At 44.9% G+C, this 21,208-nt stretch overlaps 1 long non-coding RNA gene across 2 annotated transcripts; it reads left to right on the top strand.

The window, feature by feature from the left end:
* Nucleotides 1–6,227: 6,227 nt before the first annotated feature.
* LOC118503180 lies at nt 6,228–7,732 on the top strand. Of its 2 annotated transcripts, XR_004905160.1 has the most exons (3): nt 6,228–6,474; nt 6,559–7,059; nt 7,244–7,732. It is a non-coding gene; the product is annotated as an uncharacterized LOC118503180 (long non-coding RNA). The 2 variants fall into 2 exon arrangements; XR_004905159.1 differs by having other exon boundaries at nt 6,228–7,059.
* The last annotated feature ends 13,476 nt before the right edge of the window (nt 7,733–21,208 follow it).

Genomic DNA, 21,208 nt, shown 5'->3' with positions numbered 1-21,208 from the left:
GTTTGGTTGGAAAACGTGCCGCATGCTGTTTCCGAGTGTGTCCTCTTTGGTGCGGCACTCCCTGGATCTCCGTTTGGTCCCGGAGACAGATTCTAGGAGTGGCAAATAAATTGTACACGTCTTGGCTTAAACCAAGACCATTCACACGCGTCACGTTTACGACTCCGTTGATTAGAGATACTTTTGCTAGAGCCCCGAGCACAGCCCGGCCCCTGCATCCGTGTTTTCGCTCGAGTGTCGGATAGCATCTTAAACTAACGTGACCTGCAATTACTGGCTGGCTGGCAGGCTGGCTGGTTGTTGATGGTGCTGGCGAATTTAACGAAGGAAGAGGTCTGTCTTTATATGGCACTGACACTGATTAGGACGCTAGATGCGGCAATTCTAATGGAATAGATACATAGTTTAATGAGTTTTTTTCAGTTTTAACTACTACGCGCTATTACCATACTGGTTTGTAGTCTTAACTTATGTTAATATGGGTTTTATTACCAGTGCGTTTGAACTGTAACGGTGAGATCTAGAATCTGCAATATATGAAGTTATTTATGGAAATGCAATTCAGTGAGTCAGTCCGAGTCTCGCTAACTCTCCATCAAACGGTTTTTGATTTACAATTTCAAATGCTGTGGTAGACATTCAAGATAAGATAAAGAGGATTTTAATTAAATTGAATAAAGATATATAGTCATTGAAGCAATCGGATAATTTCCGTATATACTTGCCTTGAACAAGTAATCCGCTTGTTCTGCAAATAGGAAAGCCTGCAGCAAATATGCATTGCTAGTTTACATAGTCAATTCTTTAGCTAAAGCATTTGATAAAAAGAACTTCCAGTGGCTGGTTTAATGGTACGCGGACTGAGGACGTCAAACGTAGAAACAAGCCCCAAACTCCATTCCGCTTAGTGCTTCTAAGGGGCAAAATCAGCTATTAAGAGCTCGCTCATTAAATATCAATTTAAGAATAACTTTTAACAGTTTTTTCTATAAATTCATCAGGATTTTTACTAATATGGCTTTTTCGTTGTGTTTTTTCCTGAATTTCGCTTAGTTTTGGCAAAACTTTAAGATTTTTATTCTTTTGCCTCCTTGGCAACTACAATCTCGAAGAATATTTTGCCGTCCACGAGTTCTGGCTCGTTTGAGTGTTTGTTTGAATCAGTCCTGCTCACAGAGAAACGGTCGGATGGAGTTAGGTACCGGCTGTTTTGTGTGAACAATTGATTTCGTTATCCCCCACCAAGTTCATCAAGCTACCAAGAGAACCCCTCATTCAAGTTGTCTCACTGACCCTAGAGGCTTCTCTACTAAGAACCAACCATGAGACCTCTTTCACCAAGGCAAGTCTTCGTTCCAGCACCAGGAAAAGTACAAGAGTATCTGCAGATCAGGAGACCATATCGACCTTATTCGATTGATTTGAAGGATAATGCTAATGGACTTTGCTGTCTAAAAAATAGGTGGACAATAGCAAAAACTTCTAATATATATCGAAGTTCCTCAGATCGATACAGATCTACCCAAGTGTTGATCACCATGCTTGATGTTTCTGTCTATTTGATCTTAGATCAAATAGCTCGTGCTCTCGTGAGAGCGTTAGTTTGTTGATCCAAACGTCAATTCACATATCCTTCAAATATTCCTTTCCTAGTACATACTTCATCAGTGCCAGTAGAATCCAAAATATCGATTCTTTCTTCCAAACTGTTTACCACACACGGGTCGGAAGAGTCTAGGTAGCTGAACGTGTGCTTTAATATTCTACGCTACTGCGTCACTAATTTATGCACCAAATCGTATCAATCCCAACGCACAAGACACCCAAAAACCATCAGAATCTTTTAACCGAAACGCCGGCAAGTTTTGCTATGATTTACAATTCCGTCGAGCGAGTTTTGTCGCGAAACGCTGCCTCATGATCCTTCTTTACGACACCAATAAACGTGCTCGGGCATGCAGGGGCACCATTTCTTGCGTTTTTATGCGAATGGTTCATCAACCATCTCTCGACAGTACCGGTCGCCCGTTGGGATGGTGGGTACCCATCTTTTGCCGTACTTTGATTTCACGTCACAGCAACAATAGCACAGCCTGAGGATGGGTTAGGAAAAGGGGGAAAGCACCACCCCGCGACGATACGTGCACCGCCCTGTTCCGAAACGAAATGCCAAAACCCTTGATGGCTTTTACATTCCCGCGGGCCAAATAATGTCCTCTCCGCGTCCGTGTCCGCGTTCGCAAAGAAGTGGAATTTTATGTCACTCATCAAATATTCTAAATAGCATTTCGATTTCGTCCGTGCCGTGAATTTGGGGCTGAAAACTCGCCGTACACAACAGGCAGCGAGGCGGCATCACCGGGTTCACGTGGTGTGTGTGTCTGTGGCTTGCAGAAGGGGACTCGTGTCGGTGTCGGACGACGTGAGTAAATTTCAATCGACGCGCTATGCTATTGACGAGGGATGATGCTTTTTAGGATCGATCTGCCACCGACCAGAGTGCAGAACCGCACGAACCGCACGAACCGTCTATATCTACGCCTGCGGGAAGGATTTGATCGATCAAAGCACATTAGGCCGAGGGAAATGAAACGACCGGCCCGTTCGCAGCAGCATACGTAACCCGGTTTTTCACGACGTTCACCACGACGGCGACCCCGATCGATGGCTGTTGTTTGGCGAGATTGCACGAAAGTAAGACATTTCACCGGTGCTGGGAAGCGTATTCAAGCGACAGTACTGGCGAGAGTGTGCGGCGCGGTTCCTGTGGCCGAGCTGCCGAGTGCAGCATCAAAGGAAGCAACGCAACGGTTGAGTTTTGTGGTTTTTTCCCGGCCGTTCATTCCCCATCCATCCGCTTGGTTTTGGGGCCCCTTAGTCAGCCAACGACAACGCGACGGAAAATGGCGATTCGGATCGTTTGCCGCAATCCGTCCGTTGTTAGCGGAACGGGCGAGCTACGTCTACGTGGAGAGGGCCGGAGGAAAATGGGATACCCGAGGCAAGTGGAACCAAATTGCCTAAAAACGAAAACGGCAAACTATTTTTATGCATTCGCAATCAAACGTTGCACCGACGGCATGGACCATGCATCTGCCGTTCGTGGTAGCGTTGGACATCTCGTGTCTCCGATTATGCTTTTCTGTTGGACTCTCTCTCTCTCTCTCTCTCTCTATCTCTCTCGGTTTCCCTCTGTTTCCATTTTCCCCTTTTTTCGGTATTCTCACTCCGTTTGGGGATGTCATACAGGTCACCGCAGGAAAAACCGCACCACAAACCATGAACCCTGAGCACTGTGTGATGGGGCGATACGTGCATATCGCTCGTTTCATGGACTTGCGGTTGTTGTACGTTGCATCTCGGGACGCTGGCTGGCTAGCCACCACCGAACCCACCTAGAAACATGCACACTACCCGACTCAATGGAAACTCAATTCCCTGGACTGCGGTTGCCGGTTTTGCTGGCGTAGTAATGATACCATTTGCTTGTGTGGCGTGTGCATTAAATGCTTTTTCATTTTGTCTGCCAATGTCTTTTCTTGTCACGTTCAAGGATTTTCCTCTTTTTTTTTCCTCCCTGTGATTCTCGTCTGTGACGACCGACCCTTATCCTGTTTCCAAAGAAAACCAAAAAAACAGACTGAAACATTTGGCCCATAGCTCGGTACCCCGGCGTGTACGGCGATCTCTGTCAGAAAAATGATAAATGAGCCCACCAGAGAGCAAAGGCAGCCTTTTTATCTGATACTTTCAAAAGGTATTCCAGTACTCCATTTCGGGGGTTTTGAAAATAAACCATAAAAGCTCTTAACATGTTTTGCTGTGAACATTTCTTTTGCTGTGAATTAGCAGAACAAAAAAAAATTGCAAGTTGCTGCCCTTAAAATCACATTTCGAATAACAATCCGATTGTGCCATCCTTATTAGACGCTAAGTCGTCTCCACCGTTTGAAAAAAAAGCAGCAACAAAAATAAAAGCACAGAAAACAAGCTGCAAGCTGCAACGAGACCCAAAAATCCAATTGCCAACTGTAACAACATAAACAGAGTACGGCACTGCTGTTGGGGTTTTTATGGTGTACACGCGCTGTCGTTATCTAGAGCAAAGCCCCCAGCAGCAGCAGCGGCAGCATCGAAGTCGAGCACCGCAAGACCAAAATAAGATTATGTTCAGCGAACCGACGACGACGATGGCGATGAAGTTGGCACAGAGGCCACCCCCGACCGGTCCCCGTTTCAATGGTTGTAATCAATCTGGCAGGAATGCAAATACATTGAAATACGCCAACTATGCGGCAATCAAATTGCTTCAGCTCTCAAGATGCTATTGCCATTTGGGGTCTTTTTTTTTCTTTTGGTGTGGTTGTACGACACTGCAGCGCTGAAGGTTTGTACGATGTACGATGTCCTTCATGTTGGGCTGTTTGCGTTTGGCTGGTTGTTCAATTCAGTTTTGCAATGATGTTTTTGCCTACAACGAGGTTTTAAGAAAAAAAAGTATTTGGAAAACTTTTGAGCTACCGGGATTTGTATAAGTTTCTTTATATAATATGAAATCGTCTTTGTCAGCCAACAGAACTATTAATTCAATTTCGTCAAAGTCACATTTAAAGACGCTTTTAATTGGAAACTCGTAAAAAATTATATGGCAAGACTAAGGTCCTAATTTCTCAATCAAGGATTAAACATCATCTAGAGTATGGATCGTAGTTAAGCATGTATCAATTTTTGTCTAAAATTATTAACACATATACGTTCATTTCTATCTGCCAAATCTGCGCCAAATGTATGGGTGGAGATCTTGCTGTTCTCCATCTCTCGCATGCCACCAACTTCAAGTTGAGTTCAAATCAGGTTGTCATTCATGCTTTAAACAAACCCGAAATCTGCTCAATTTCAGGGGTGATGGGTCTTCAACCACAACAGTAAGTGTAGTCCTAAGTGAAACATCAAAGCAATGATGAATCATGCTCTCAAGTTCTATTCGTCTCTCAAGACTATTAATTTTAGTAGAGTAGGTATCGAATAGGAATAGGAATCCACCTAGGAACGATAAACTGTCTCGAATCGATGACAAACTGATTTGATAAAATTTTCATCTAACTGCTTTAAACTTTAAAACATGGCTAACATTAACGTTGGTATTGACAATACGGCATCGGACCGTAATACTCAATAAATAAATAAAATAAAATTAACGTTGGTACGGGTCGAATAGTTTCCAGAACTCCTTCTATAACCCCTAATGCTTCCAACAGTCTATCAAGCCCGTTAGTGTCGTTCTGAGAAGTCTCCCGAGTACCATTGATTGCTAATGGTTTGTAACTTCCAGGGACGCAACTGTTCGATGCATACAGTCAGCTCAGAAGCACTTCAAGGAACCCGATTGCTGGAACTGGGAAAGTTATAGTTATAGCTAGGAACGGCTTTCCAATATACGCAAATAAATTATCAGGTCAGACAGACATCAAAGATTCTTAAATTAGATCATGTTCTAAAGATAATGATTGGCTTTTAGGTCTCTGAAATGCAGAACTAAAAATGTCAATTCTGTGCTTAAGCATTATCCTGACAAATCTATAAAACATTCTTTACTGAGACAGATTTTCCCATAAAAAATGCAACTTCTACAACTTACACCGAATACATTTTCACCAGGTACCATTAAAAAACTCTCACCGAACTAGACTGATCTAGATAACGTGAGTGTTCTGACCTATTCTTAATGCATCTCCCATTTCCAACGACCAACAATTAAACAGAATTGTTCTGCCTGTGCCAAGCTGTCCTGGCACATCCCAGTGGGCAATAGACTAATCCACACATCATTTGAAGCTTTAGATACATTGCTAACGAGCGAACCCGATCCCGGCTCTGTAGGCCGCTCTGTTGCAGTTCTGCTTTCCATTACAAATCCCTCTCCCGGGTGCGTGTCGTCGTTTTATCTGCCCATATGTCAAATCGTCAAACAAAACTGTAATAATAAAAGCAAAAATCCCTCCGGATGGATGTAGGTCATAAAGATTGTTCTGCCACGTCCCACCGAGACGTTAGGAGGACGGTTGTTTGGGTGAAAAAAGAACAACCGGGGTTGAAATATGATCATCTAGCGTCTGTGGCCGTGTCCCTGCTGCTGCTGCTGCTGTGCACTGACACACAAATGACAAACTCTCGCTCGCTCGCATACACATACACACACAGGTCCTTAATTCCTTGTGGCCGTTTCATCCGGGTGTCTGGGACAGGTTTTGTGACGAGAAGAACAGACAGAAATAAGGATCGACATCGGCGGGACCCAAGGATGTGAGATCACGCACGACGATGCGGAGTTAATGCGTTTTCAAAACAAACCTACTCGCAGCAAACGTACGATGAACGAGCGATAGATGGATAGATGGATGGTTGAAATCGGAAAGCATTTGCGCACAGTTGTACCCCGGGAGAAGTGGAAATACTATCGTAAACATCTTTCAGGTTCTTACGGCACGGCCAGATTCGTTAGTGAAGGTCTAATCGTAAATCTTGCAACCCAACCTCTCTTACTCTCTCTCTATGCAGTTGGCCTGGCAAGCCGAATCGGTTCGTGCACAAGTTGATGTTCCCCAGCGTGTCATAGACCATCGGAATGGAATCCAGACAAACATCCGATTCCTGTTTTGTTTTGGTTTTGTGATTTGTAATCGTTTCGATATGGAATAGGTAGTTGAAAAATCTGCTGCCATAATTTAGTTTGCGGACTCTCGCTCTTAACGGACTAACCTTTGATAGGGTCTAGCTTGGCGCAGGTGACCAATTGCTCATTTTCTTATCTTACTAATTACGACCTCTTGTTCTCCCCTACCGAAATGATAAAGTCGCTAAAGGTAAACCCGATTTATGTAATCTATTTGCGAAAATTCACCCAAAATTCCTACCGTCAAAAATGACTAATGGCTCAAAAACGTGTGACAAACCCATGAGTAACGCCATTTGCTCCAGATATGTACCAGGCAAAGGATAGCAAAGGAAATATGTATGTTCAACACGAACAGGAATAGAGAAAAAAAAGTTAGCGAAATGGTAAGGACATCCAGCGCACGTCGCAAAAATGGGGTGTGTGTGCTCATGTACAGTAAATCAAAACAAGGCCATCAATTTGCTGGGCTCGTAAAAAAAGCTTCCAAATATATACTTGCCCGTCCTGTGTTTTCGTTCACTTACTCTCTCGCTCTTTCTCTCTTTGTCTCTGTCTCTCCAATTGCAGAAAGGATCGATTGCTCACAGCTGAGCCTCGGGCCAGTTACTTTTGGGCCGGCAAAAGTGAACAAGCAAACGCAAACGAAGGGAAAGCACTCACAGACAATACGTTGATTGTGATACCAGCCCACAGGAACAACGCTCCATGATAACGGCAGTGTAAGAGCGAAACAAAACCGGGACGACTTCCGCCCCGTGGCCCCAGAGCGCTGGCAGTGACAGAATTCAGGATGTCAGACAAAAAACCTCCTCAGACCAAACCACCCTGAAGGCATTCAGATTACGGGATCATTTTTCGTAACGATAGGTGGTATAATTTATGCCATCGCTCGGCACTTCCCGAAAACCCGGGTCCACCTCTAGGTTCACTGTTGTGTGGAAATTGTTTCCACGTATTGTTCCCGGTACAACCCAGTTCGGTTGGTTGATTCATTCACGGTGCTGTGACATCTATGTGGGTCTTTGTTGTCAAAGAAATGTGTTGCCCACCCCGTAAATCCCGAGGCTACGGAAAACTGGTCCGTGAATGTATAAGTTTTCATAAAGCAGCTAGAGTTTCTTGGAGGACAGAGCCCACGGATGGATATAAATGTTCAATAATCATCAGCATAATAGCATCGATCGAAACACGCTAGAATGGCCATCATAACAACCTTCCCTAACTCGACCGGAACGTGTGACGGAACCATTTTCGTCCAAGTTCGTTTAGTAGTCCATCAAGTGGAAGGGAACGCCATCCCAAGACACTTCTATGTCTTCGTGGCTGTAGCTCGTTTAATTAGACACACACACACACACACACATGCAACCACCGCTAGCAATCCCGATGGTCAACAAGCAGCAGAACTTGTTGAAGAAGCTGGCTACTAAAGCATTCAGCAAGTGGACAACTACGGGCCGGGTGGCGTCTTGCTATGGGCATGTTGTACCAAGCATCATCATCATCACCGCCATCATCGTATCGTGATCACACATCGCTCGCCCACTATGGTAATGCCCGGAACCTTAGTATGGAGTCCCCCCGGGGTCCTCAGGTCTGGTCGATGAAAGACAATCTCCCATTCCCACAACTCCATATGCCGGATCGACCACCGTTTCAGGCGCGCGCTCGTATCACTATCGTTAATCGCCAAACGGTTTCGGAGTGTTGATGGAAAACACTGAAACAGGAATGTCCATCGGTGTTGCTACAGAAGGCTACCGGTTGGCCCATGTTGCGTACGCCACCAGCCGTCGGTTTGCCGTTGATGGCTCTGTTTGCGTTAGGCCGTTTCCACGAAAATCTTCATACAGTTGCGGCTGCGAGTGCGCTCGCATTATCAGCCAAAACGGAACCTCGTGAAGCAGCAGTTCCGCATCAATGTATTGACCTTCCCGCCATTACATCCGACACATTGCTATGTGTGTTTGCCATGTTTTGCTGATTATCCGGTCTTGAGCTCCTCCAATGGCCTTCCGTTTCGTAGCAGCAAAAGCTCAGTGCGTGGCTCAGTCATTACGGTAGTCACCAAATTCCGGCCCGGACACGTGGGATTCTCGCATGATGCGATCCACCTACCTTAAAGCGGATTTTAATTGGTTTAAGTGTATTTTACAACACATCACAATTTGTACTGCGACCGCACAGTCCGAGTACGGCCGACCCGTAAAAGATACCAGCGGGCTCGTGTGACCTTTGCCTTGTGAATTTGACGGGTTCGTCATCGCCGACGTCGTCAATCAAGTGCGTCGGCTGTCGGCTCTCTTTGCGTGGCCCTGAAAACAGCACCAGCCAACCAACCAAAAAAGAATTAAACCACCCGGGCCGCCAAATAATTGGATTCCGTGAGCTTTGACCAAATCGAGGCCCGACCGAGCAAAATCGCGAGCGAGCGAGCGGAATTTCATTCCGTTCCAAGGATTATTGATAAATTGAAACGTTTAATCCGTCCGTGGCAAAACGCATAAATCAACCAGGGCGCGCACCAAACGCAAACCCTGATGGTGGGGTTTGGGGTTTGTTTGACCAGCCGCGCTGGCAATCGGCATTATCGGGCCCTGTAATTGGAAAATTTGACTCGAGGCTTAGCGTTCTCGATTTCGCAACTAGGGTGGTATTTAGCTCTCGGTTGATTGAAAGTGAAATATTAAAACATAACTACCGCACGCGTGCTGGAACTCGGGATGCCTTCACGAGTACTCTCAAGGAAGGAAAGCTTGAGCTCCGGATGGTTTTTACGGTCTGCATTCCTTTTCAAACTTCATCTGGAATGTAGATTAATGGAACTAGCTTATTGTTTGGTGCGTCCAGAACAAAAAAAAAACTAGAACCAGAACAGCACCAATCATTGCCAGATCATCGCCTTCATCGGCAGCCTACACACGTCAACTACGAGAGACACCGAGTTTTTTTTTGTCTAACAAATGATCTAATGAACAAACTCAAGTGCGAATGAAGTCACCAACCGTGCAGCAGAACGATAGCAGTAAAGTACCCATTCAAGTGGCCAATTTCGAATCGAAAAGTCACACAGTTCTCGAGCTCGACTGCATCGGATCGTGGGGAGCGCGTCGGGCAGAAGCTCAAGAAGCAAAAACCCGCCCGCCATGACGGTTCGTGAAGCAGCTCCATTTTGACGGAGCAGGGGTTAAGTTAAGTGGTAGTAAATGGCGTCTTCTCTCCGTCGTTTGCTCGATTGGGAGCAGACATCATCATCATCATCAGCACGATCGCAATTAGTCACACGCTACTTCACCCGTATTTTCGCAAGAAAACGCATCCCACCGAAACAAACAAAGCCAAACCGATTGGAAGCGTCTTGAATGTGCCATCGGGCCGATACTCTCGGCTCCCAAACGGCCATCATCGTTGGCATCAGGAAAACCAAAGGCAAAAAAAGCATCAGCAACGTACGTCAAAGTTCATCGACGCTGGAGAGGACGAACCGATGTCATGCCCGTATGCTCGCTGTCGGCTGCACACAGCCGAAGGACCTAGCAACCGTCCATCCAGCACGGTATGGTTGGCCGTGGTCAACAAACCGGATAATTCCCATAACAACATCGGGTGTCTCGTCTTCCCTTCGCACTACGCCCGTTTCCGTGGATTATCGGTCCGAGGGTAAACAACACGATTTCACAGATTGTGTTTACAGTTTTCACAAATCTCATTAACGTGCCTTCGTCACGCGGTGCCAGAACGCGCGGTGGTCTGGGGGAAACAGCAACCACCACCACCATCCAAACACAGCACCCGATCCGAGACCGAGATTCGATTTTTCATGAACTTTTCCTATTTATTTTTCCCCCTCTTGCTTTGCTGGACTCTGGACTCGCGTCCCTCACTGGTTCGGAATGGAAGATGTAACCAGCGCGACCGGAAGCTGTTGGGCAGGGTAAAAGGTAACAAATTGAACCAAAACCCGTGGCAACCTGGTGCCTTGAGACTGCCTGAAGGTGACAGAAAAGAAACCATTCGTGTGCAGGTTGCTCCCGGCGGCACACGATCCCTCCCGGGAACCAAGCGAGGGTTCCGTGACCGAGGGTTAGTTGCATAACGCGCAGCGAGAAGAACCGCTTCTTCTCTATTGCTGTTGACGGGTGTAGTTGGGGTGCCGGTTTCTTGCACCAGCTGCACAGGAAGGAAGAGTTAAAGCAGACACAAAGGAGTTGTAGGGCAGCGCTGAAGAGCTCACCAGTGCGACACTCCGAACCGGGTAGATGCGATTGCACTTCATCGTAACGGAAGCCATAATCAGAATGGTACTGCTAGTTTGAGTGACATTGTGTGTTGCGAGCAGTTTCATAGCTTGCAACAGAGGACAATAGCTTTAAGATGAAGAAATAGTGACTTTATGCAATGTGGGACGAAAGGTTTGTTTCAAGTTGGAAAAGAACACCCAGATGGCGTGAATGTTACATGAGATGTACATAATGTCCTCCGTATTCGACAATCTTTGACAAATTTCACAACCTCGGGTAAAGTTCAAAAGCATTAAAAGTTCAATTCCTTCGTTACTTGGTATAAGATAAACTTGGTTCTCTTTAAATACTAACACATCGCTTTTCGGTGTGTCTTGCATAAAGTTATTTGGCAACAGAAGACTAGTCACAAAGCCCGCTGGAATCTATATATATATATATATATATATATATATATATATATATATATATATATATATATATATATATATATATATATATATATATATATATATATATATATATATATATCCCTTGCTTATTGCATGTTTTATACTATTTCTTGGCGGCTATTTCTTACGTGTATATTACAGAACTACTTCATAACCTATTTAAGTAATAGGTTACGGGGATAGGATGCAATGGATATCAGTGCACTAGACCTTGAAGTTCTCCCATCTAGATTGCCTCCCTTTCCTCCATCCTGCCTCCATTCGGCCCATTCTACGTTGGAGTCCTAATTATAGTCCTGCCCGGGATCCATCCTTTTCTTCCACTCCGTTCTCGAAACAGGGGAGGTGCACCAGCCGCCAGCTCTCCCTGAAGGGCTTCTTCGTTTTTGCAAACGATTAATGGTCCGTTTTTGTGTTTGTGTGTGTGTGCATTGAATGCCGATCGAATCTACAGCACCAAGGGAAACACAGCTGATCGATGGGAATTGGTTTGAAATTTTCTATCGCACCATTAAATTCGTTTCGTGCGCTGTCGAGGTAATTGTCGGGCCAAAAACTGTTCCACTCTCGCCTGGGGAGGGAAGCGTTTCGCACACGGGACACGGGGGATATATATATATATATATATATATCCCTTGCTTATTGCATGTTTTATACTATTTCTTGGCGGCTATTTCTTACGTGTATATTACAGAACTACTTCATAACCTATTTAAGTAATAGGTTACGGGGATAGGATGCAATGGATATCAGTGCACTAGACCTTGAAGTTCTCCCATCTAGATTGCCTCCCCGTAACCATGACTGATTATTCAGCAACGGGTAAAATCAGATGACTCACAGATGCTGAGAATTATTTCAGGATATAGATTACCATGTTTGCTGAAAGACGTTCAACGTACAATATCAACTATCATTTTCTTGCTTAAACTGTACCAGTATAATTTATTGGTACCTGGGACAGAACCAGTCCATGTTCAACACGCTTTCATATTAGGAACAACTACAAGGGATGTCACTGGTAATATAAAAATAATATGAAATTTTATAAAATTATATCCCTCCCTTATATATCATGTATGAGCCATCATTCAATCTCAATTAAGACCTACCAAAACTCCTCTATTTATGTAGACGGCCTAAAAAGACTGAATGGGCTTGGTCGTTCGGTACCATTCTCACTACATGACTGTTCCACCGAAGACGGACGATTTTGATTCGTAATTACCATTTTGCAGGGTTCCTCTTTCAAATCTTGGACGCTTTATTTTTCATATAAAACTAAACATTCAACGAAATTTTAAGATGCAGTACAAAATGCAAAAATATTGATTTTTAAATCGTTTAGGAATTCGCTATTAGAATTTTTAAACTGATCTGGTGCTATATTAAGCTGAATTAAGTTGAAAAGTTGTGTAATTTATAGTTCATGTAGGGAGCATAAGTTGAAACTCGTTCCTTTCTATCCCTTGAAGTCTTATCGGTCTCTTGGAACTCTTCTATTGATTTGTTGTAACAAAACGTAAAAGAAATTTTACTGCAGAATGGCAATGTCTTTTGTTTTCCGATATCAAGCATGGCGAAACGTAACTGTGTATCTCCGTTGCAAAAAGAATGCCCTCCCATTCATTTACTGTACGTACCAACTAATTGCATGCCCATGTCCTCGTTCCTAGTAATTAAGCACTTTTGGAAGGTTCAATTGTTTCGGCAAAAGCGATATTGAAATACACCACCCCGTGTATTACAGTCCCAAATGCCAATTGTTGAAATACGAAACCACCCTATCCAACGCAATAGAAACAGGATAAGCGTGCAAAGCTATACAGACGCATCCACACACACACAAACACACAGCCACATAGTGCATCTCGGCACGATTTCACCCTCGAACCCATGTGATGCGACACATGTATGTGCCGGTTTTGTTAAGCAGAGCAACCTCATTACCATATTTCCTGCTGGCCGATCCGTTATCGTGTTACCCGGTGCAATAATCTTGAACGATCGTCGTCGTACCCTCTGCCACCGCCACCCATCTATCCTTCTTCACCATTTGTCGGCTCACATTGCGCTCACAGCAGCTATCTATTGTGTTGGTGCTCCTTTGTCTCCGTGCACCGTTTATTGTCAGGAGGAGGAGGAGGAAACCAGCGTCATTGTATTTTCTCGAGGCTGCCGCTTTTCCTTGGCTTTTGTTTTTCCCTCTCGTATCGGCCGTATCTCTCGCAGTTTACACAGTTGGGTTTGAGTTTTTCTCTGCTTTCTCAAGAATTGCTTTCTTCTTGCGCTTCAATTATGTCACGCGAGCCATTGCCAGAAGGAAGGAACGGTTCATCCAACTCGGCGACACCGGATGACGCCGCCGCACGGACATCGATCGAAGGTGTCGCCGGCACACCGTAGGGCACGTCCGTGGACCGGACCGGTGCAGTTGTTGCTCCACAGGTTTCGTCTTTCACGTGGCGCAGGAAATGTGGTGCGGTGCTTGTGCTGCAGTTGTAAGATAAACTGCTTTTCAGGTGGACAACGTACAAAGAGGGCAGGGTGTGTGTGTGTTGCGGAATCGATGCCCGATGCTGAAACATAAATCACATCACACCCGGAGCAGTCGCATGAAATTAAATCATTCATCATTCCGATAGATGGATGGATAGCCGAATGAAGGGAATTGTTTATCGGAACTTTGTCCCTGGGGCAGGATTTTCGAAATGCTAGTCACCGGTTTGCTGTTTTTTTCATCGCAGCAAGCCACAAACTGCAAAGTCCACTTTATGGCTTCTTTCTCAACGATCATTTTTCATTACTTTGTTGCCTGACTGGTTCCTCGAGGCTAATCAGTCCACAAGCGGTTTCGGTACATCGTAAACGTCTTCTCGGCTATTTTGTTAAACAAAGCTCACAAATTTTGTGTCTTTGAAACTCTATTTTCTTTGGAGACGGTGTGGCGTCCCAGTGGCAGCGTCGCCGATCTGTCATGCAGCAGAGCCTTTATTATCAAATCTCATCTGGACCAATCTTCAAGACTCTGTTTCTAGTTAAGAGTACGCAAACTTAGTGGCTGCAAGGGGTCCGAATTCACAAAGTACCTGCTCCCTGGTCAGTAGATTTGATGATGGCGCAGAAGATGTCTCAAACTTGTGGATATATCCGCCATTGCTAAGACTTGATTGAAATCGAGTCACGAAAAATCCAGACATAAAATCTCTCGAGGTTCCACAGTAATAGGGGGAATCAGATGATAAATACTTCTTCCTAATCTCATTTCCCACAGCAATGCAAGTATAATCCCTCCCGATCTGTTCTCCTGGTCCTTGGACACCATAACCCCCGATTACACAAACTACAAATTTCTCAAAACCAAACGGCCTTCATCAGAAGTCTGTTCGTGCACACAACCCAATCACTGCACGTGATCACGCACAGAGAGACACATAGCCCCTTGGGATCGGTTTTGTGCGAATCGCAAACCATCAAAGAAAGACTCCCAGCTGTGGGCCGACCTCCCTCTTGGTAAGCTTAAACAGGCCTGGTCCAACATCGTCGACTGGCCTCCCTCCGGGTGAATGCAGTTTCTCGCTTTCCGTTGCTTTTTCGCTCCCCCCGAATGCAATATGTCTGCAACGATTCGATAAGGAATTAAACAATGCTCGTCAACCGTTTCGGCAAGCGGCTATAATGCATTTCATATCGAATTATACGCGCCTCGCCCGTGTGCGAAACGCTTCCCTCCCCAGGCGAGAGTGGAACAGTTTTTGGCCCGACAATTACCTCGACAGCGCACGAAACGAATTTAATGGTGCGATAGAAAATTTCAAACCAATTCCCATCGATCAGCTGTGTTTCCCTTGGTGCTGTAGATTCGATCGGCATTCAATGCACACACACACAAACACAAAAACGGACCATTAATCGTTTGCAAAAACGAAGAAGCCCTTCAGGGAGAGCTGGCGGCTGGTGCACCTCCCCTGTTTCGAGAACGGAGTGGAAGAAAAGGATGGATCCCGGGCAGGACTATAATTAGGACTCCAACGTAGAATGGGCCGAATGGAGAAAAAAAATGGACGTGAATTGTATCTGAATTCTTCGAGGGCAATTTTCGGAGCCGTCCGTTCGAACTTGGCATGTAACGGGTAGGGATAGGGCTTTTTAGACACCCGGAAAGAGCACGGAAAACGGTTGTTTCTATGCCCTGCAAGCATGATTCATGCAGGAAGTATCGAACCGAAAAGCCCAAGATGGGTCTGTGATAAATTAGACGCAAAATTAACGAGTCCCATTCCGGTGGACTCGCACATTCTGGGGATGGTCGGTGTCGGAAGATAAAGAGTCGCTCTGTCTCTCTTTGACTCTCGAAATCGAGGTTTTCGTGTAAGGCACAAGAACCCGAGCGTTGAAATTAATGATAGATTTTCAATCTACAGGCACACAGGCACACCTTTGCCACCGAATACTTAAGTGGAAATTCAGACACACGTTTTCCTCCGGTCCCAGCTCGAAAGGAACAATTCGCCAGCACAGAGAAAAATCCCGATCCGATCAGCAGCGTCCCAACCCGGAGAGACCCCTGCATTCAATGGTTCCAAAGCCGAGAACAATGGAACCCATGCTCAGCCTTCCTGCGCTGGGTGGAAAAGTCCCTCTTCTGCTAGCACGGGCCCTTCGGTGTTTACTTTAAATCTCAGCTACAGCTCGTGCCGCGTACCCGGCGCGCAAACACCCCGGACGTGTCCGGAGACCTTGCGAAAGGGAAAATCAGGGTCGCTCGCGTAAAAACCTCTCGGGAGATCTCGGGCAGGGATGGGAGCGAGAAAGAAAAGGGGGCAGAGAAAGAAACATATCCACCGTTAATCGTATTGTTTATCGTTCGGATCAGCTATTGTCCGGAATTAATACCATCGTTATGCTCAACGCAACGGGACAGAAGGTTTTTTTCTTCCTCGTTTTGTTTTTCGAAGAGGGACAACCGACAACCGGTCGGCTTTAAAACGCCTTTAGCAGTAAGCTGTACGAAAATCCTCTACAAATCACCAGGGCCTGCCATGGCGAGCAATCAATCTCGAACGACTTTTCCAGTTGTGTTTTGTATTTTTTTTTTATTCATTTTCTGTGTTGTTATGTTAGGTACGTGTTCGAAAGGACTCGTTCGACTCGATGGGCTCCAAAAACCTTGCCCTCTTAGTGTGCTTGTGTGTGTGTGTGTGATTGGTGAATAAGAAATCGAGTGGTGATGGAAACCCGGAACACGTTTCTCAGTTCGTCACTTAAAACCATACGATATGCTGTTTGCTATTAATGTTTAAACGCCGCTGTTGCATGATACTGTGTGACATTGAATGGGGGGGGGGGAGACGGTTGACAGTTTTCACCCCATGGCTGCCGGTAGTACAGGCCCATGCGGTGCGGGGTGTACAGTGGAGGTCATTCTTAAAGAGGCTTTCAGGTTATTCAGTGGAAATCTGAATTTTGATTGATAAGGTAACATGTGCTGCTGTCCGTTATTTTGAAATCCATTTCCAAATGCTTTATTTTGAAAATTCTGTTGAGCATAAGTTAGGAGTTTCTATATCGCCTAAATGCTACTAAAACATTATAACAGATTTTTGATTGTTTGAACTTTAGTTATTGAATATTTTAGAATAATGACTGTTTTATGCGTTTTGTTTCATGCCCAGAATATATAAAGCCCTATGGTGTATGAGCCACCATAATCATGCTGTAAGAAATTGAAAACAGAAACAAAAAATGTTAAAATTAGTAAATTAATTAATTAAAGTTAAAAACCTTGGATAAGATTAAGTAATTAGATATGAGCAGATTAAGGGTTTACATTTACAGGGCATTGAGAGGGTTCTGCGATCCAAATCATTTACTTGTTGTTGTTCTTTTAGTTCTTAAGACTAGGATGGAAGCTTGGAGGACCTATTCCAGTTTTTAGTAAAATAAGCTACAACAATTAACCGAGAATGCCCGGGATAAGGCAAATAACAGGGAAGAAATGCCTTGTTTATTATTGTGGATTTGTAATCGTCAACACATGCGGTGTTGACAATACGGCGATAATCCGTAATATTTAAAATATTAATAAAATAATAAATAAATTCATAAGCTAGAATAACTAAAGAATCTTGCACTGCTCTGTAGAGTAACTCCTCGTTCAAAGTATTACTACCGTTAGGGTTTTGTTTGACTGTCAACCGGTCATACTACAGTCTGAGGACAGTATACAACATTTAGAGTCTACAACATACGCCTCTGTGACAGGGAACCTGTCCAAAACTGACAGAACTCTCCAAACCGCGTTTGGGAGGAAGTTTGTGCCTCGAACGTCTGAAAGGAGAGCCGTTACAATGACGACGTCTATGAACTGAATTAGAATCGCCAGGCTCCAGAGGGCTGGTCATGTCATGATAACAGCACCAGACGACCGAGCTCGTAAAAGCCTTTACGGCTGTTCACATTTCTGGCAAGAATATATGTATATATTAATATACGTCTAAAAACTGTTCACAACTATCGAGGTCCAAACAATTTACAAATTTTAGCTAATATAACCGTGTATTCTATGTGTAACATTTGTGCCAATTAAAGGAATTCCATGGATTCCACTTCTTTGCTATTAATAGTCTCCAACCCATCCTAATCGTATCCCTGCTAACATAGCAGGAATGACCTTAAGATATCATTTAAACATAAAAAATGAGTATCAAAAGCGTCAAGCCTTGTTGAACTGTCTAAGGTAAAGGACGAATTCCAAATCGTTATATGGATATATTATTATAAATCGGTCCCCTATATTATTATAGCACTTGTAGTACTAGGTTTAACATGGATGTTTTATTGGGTACTAACGATAAGACCTTATTTTACTATAATTTATAAGTCCTTTCCGGTCTGTAACGCTCTTAGGCGGACAGAAGACGTTGTCACTACCTCTAGCAGGTTAAAACAAAGACAAGGAAGTCATAAATTGGTGAGCAATGCTCTCCCAAGGTTGTAGTTCAAATGAAAAAGGTTTTTTGAGTAACCTAATTGAGTAAACCTAGAAATTTGGCTGTATTTTTAAAATAAAATTGAAAACAGTGATGGTTCAGACTGACAGACCGTTTTTAGTCTGCAATATTCCGAAACTGGAGCCGAAATTGCACAGAAATAAGACTAATGCCACAAACGACCTTACATCACTGGCCACCACTGTAGATGCGAGTGGAACGAACGGTCGCGAGAAAAACCAGAATCTGGTGACGTAAATGTTCCAAAAACACATCGAGTTGTTACCTTTACCCGGTCAACCTGCAGATTGCTGTTATTAGTATTGTTTTGCCAAAAGTGTCCCGGTTACCTTCCCGTGTCTCTCTTAACGACAACCGAGGCCGGATGGGCAAAGTTTTAAGCATTAAAAATTTAAATGTTCGTGAATCTTGTGAACACGGAGACCCGATTTTCGTAAAAAACAAAACGTAGCAGGGCGGGCCCCTTGCGCGGATAATGGTGTTGGGCAATTTTTAACGACATCCGCTTTTGAGGCTCGAAGTTCTGGTTTTCCCTCCACCGTGAATCGATCGGAAGGCAACGGAAAGGTCGGCTGTCGGTTTCGAAAACGTAGCAATTGACATAAAATGGCAAATATTGCAATCTGGCTGTGAGCTGACTGAACGACGCGCAGCCGAACATAACGCAGCCGTTGGGGCACGATTGGGGGCAAAGAAAACAAAAGCAAGACTTAGGGGAAGGGGGTGAAAAAACTAAAGCAATTTTCCTCACCTCACGAAGCTTACCGGTGAGGGGTTTTGGCAAAGTCAAAAGCCGCCGCTCGCTACGCTGAGAGCGGATTACTGAGACATTGTGCCTGAGCGAGAAGTGCCGATTTAAGGTTGAATTTATAGCCAATTTCAGCTAGATTTTATGGCCACCCCTAAATGGTACGGAAAGATTGTTTCTTCTTCTTCGGTGTCTTGCCGTTGGCTACTTCTGCTATTTTTATGACGCCCTCTGCTGGGTTCCCTTTATTTTTTGTTTGCGCGAGAAGCGTCATATGGCCGGTAGGTTTTTAAGGAGTTTTCTTCATATTACGAGCGAATTGTAGCAGCAGGGACTGATTTCCAAACGAAGAGATTCCTGAGAGGGTGATCTTCACTTCATATTGCCTACCGACTCAGGGTACGCAGAATTGATAAATAAATAGTATTAAAATGAGCTTTCGTGACTGTTGTTTTCGCTGCACTGGCACCGAGAAAGAGTGGCCGTAACGTTCAAAAAGAAAAACGAAATGGCGCCGTTTCTTCATTGTTGTTGCAATTATATGCTTGAACCATTCTGGCCGGATCGCCCCCCGGCCATCAGGAAGAGGAGGGCCTCAATTGTTCTACACAAGCACACACATCTACATCCGCACACATACCCGGGACTGCATTCGGTTTCTTTTCGTTGCCTAATGATGGTGTTTTTATTTCGTTAATCGTTGCCATTCTGGCGGCCTTTTAAAATGGTCTCGACTCTCTTTCCGCGGCCGACGATGGGTTTTTTTCCACGCATCTTTTCTTCGCTACTTTAGCTTTAGCTGGGGTTTTTCAGTTTCGTTTCGAGTGTTAACAAAATCGTGCAAACCTTGAGATTATCCCCCGGCAGGGGAGTCAACAAGAATACGAACCAAGAAAGGCACAAGAGGCAAAACACACCCCGAGGACGACGACGACGACGACGACTAGAATTGGAAAATGCAATTAAAAACTAATTAAACCTCCCCCTTTTTTCCTTTTAAATGCACCACTCATTTAGCCGATAATCAGCCGTTTTCGTGATGAGTTCTTTCGTTAGCGCATTCGCGTTCCGTCCTCCTTTTGTGTAAGCTGGCCGTTGCGACCAATGGGGAATGGCACAAGCAAGAGCCGGTGAGGAGAGCGACCTCCAAAATGAAGTTAATTTTTCGTTTTTCCTTTCGATTGGCGCAAGTGGGCAAAGAAAACAAAAGCTACAATAGCATGTTCTTTATCAATTAAGGCGATGTAATTTGGGGAAAAGCTCATCCGGTTCGCCGGGTGTGGATCCGGCCTTCTCCTGCACACAGACGTGCGTAATCCAACACAAACAGCAGCTCTGTCTTGGCCGGGTGGCCTTGCAAAAACAAAAATGACCCATCATCCTGTAACGTTCCCTAGACGAGTCCGGTGTTTGTTTTATCGATCGGATCTATCATGTGAGTTAGAGAAGACTTCCCGACTTGCGAGATAAAGACCATGAGTTTTTGGTCATCTTTTCCCCCCGTTTTAGGACGGAATTGACCGGACGAATTAAAGGTGATTTGTTCGAACATGAGCGAACGGACGTGCTTTGATCGTACCGCAAAAGACCGACCGAAAACCGGAAGAAACGTACATCCACCCGGGCGACATTGGTGGTAACAACGGGACCAGTAGCGACGAACTAAAAATAAATCCGACCCCACGCGGAGTGAAGAGAATCCCAAACACACCGCGCGCGAACTTCATCACACCGTCAGTCAGCCAGCCAGTCAGTCAGTCAGTACCACCACCCATCGCCGAACCACCCGCGTATGTGTGTGTCGCCTTAGTACCATCGTCGTCACACAGCAGCAGCAGCAGCAGCACCGGCAACCCGGGGCATGATTATGAATGAACGTAACGCCGAACGCGAATCGCGGACGGAGTTTACTACTACGCGCCGGAAGAAGCAAAAGAAGAGAGCGAAAAAGGTAGGTTACGAGAGCATCGTGTCGTGTATGCGCGCCACCGATCCCGTTGGGCGAGAACTGTGTGCATCGAGTGTGACGTAAGACGCGGTAGCTTTTGTGTGCGTTTGGGAAACCGGTTTTCATCGAT

Source organism: Anopheles stephensi, chromosome 2 (genome assembly GCF_013141755.1).
Source record: "Anopheles stephensi strain Indian chromosome 2, UCI_ANSTEP_V1.0, whole genome shotgun sequence".
Lineage (NCBI taxonomy): Eukaryota > Metazoa > Arthropoda > Insecta > Diptera > Culicidae > Anopheles > Anopheles stephensi.
The sequence above is the reverse complement of the archived record's forward strand: the minus strand, read 5'-3'. Positions and strand labels throughout refer to the sequence as shown.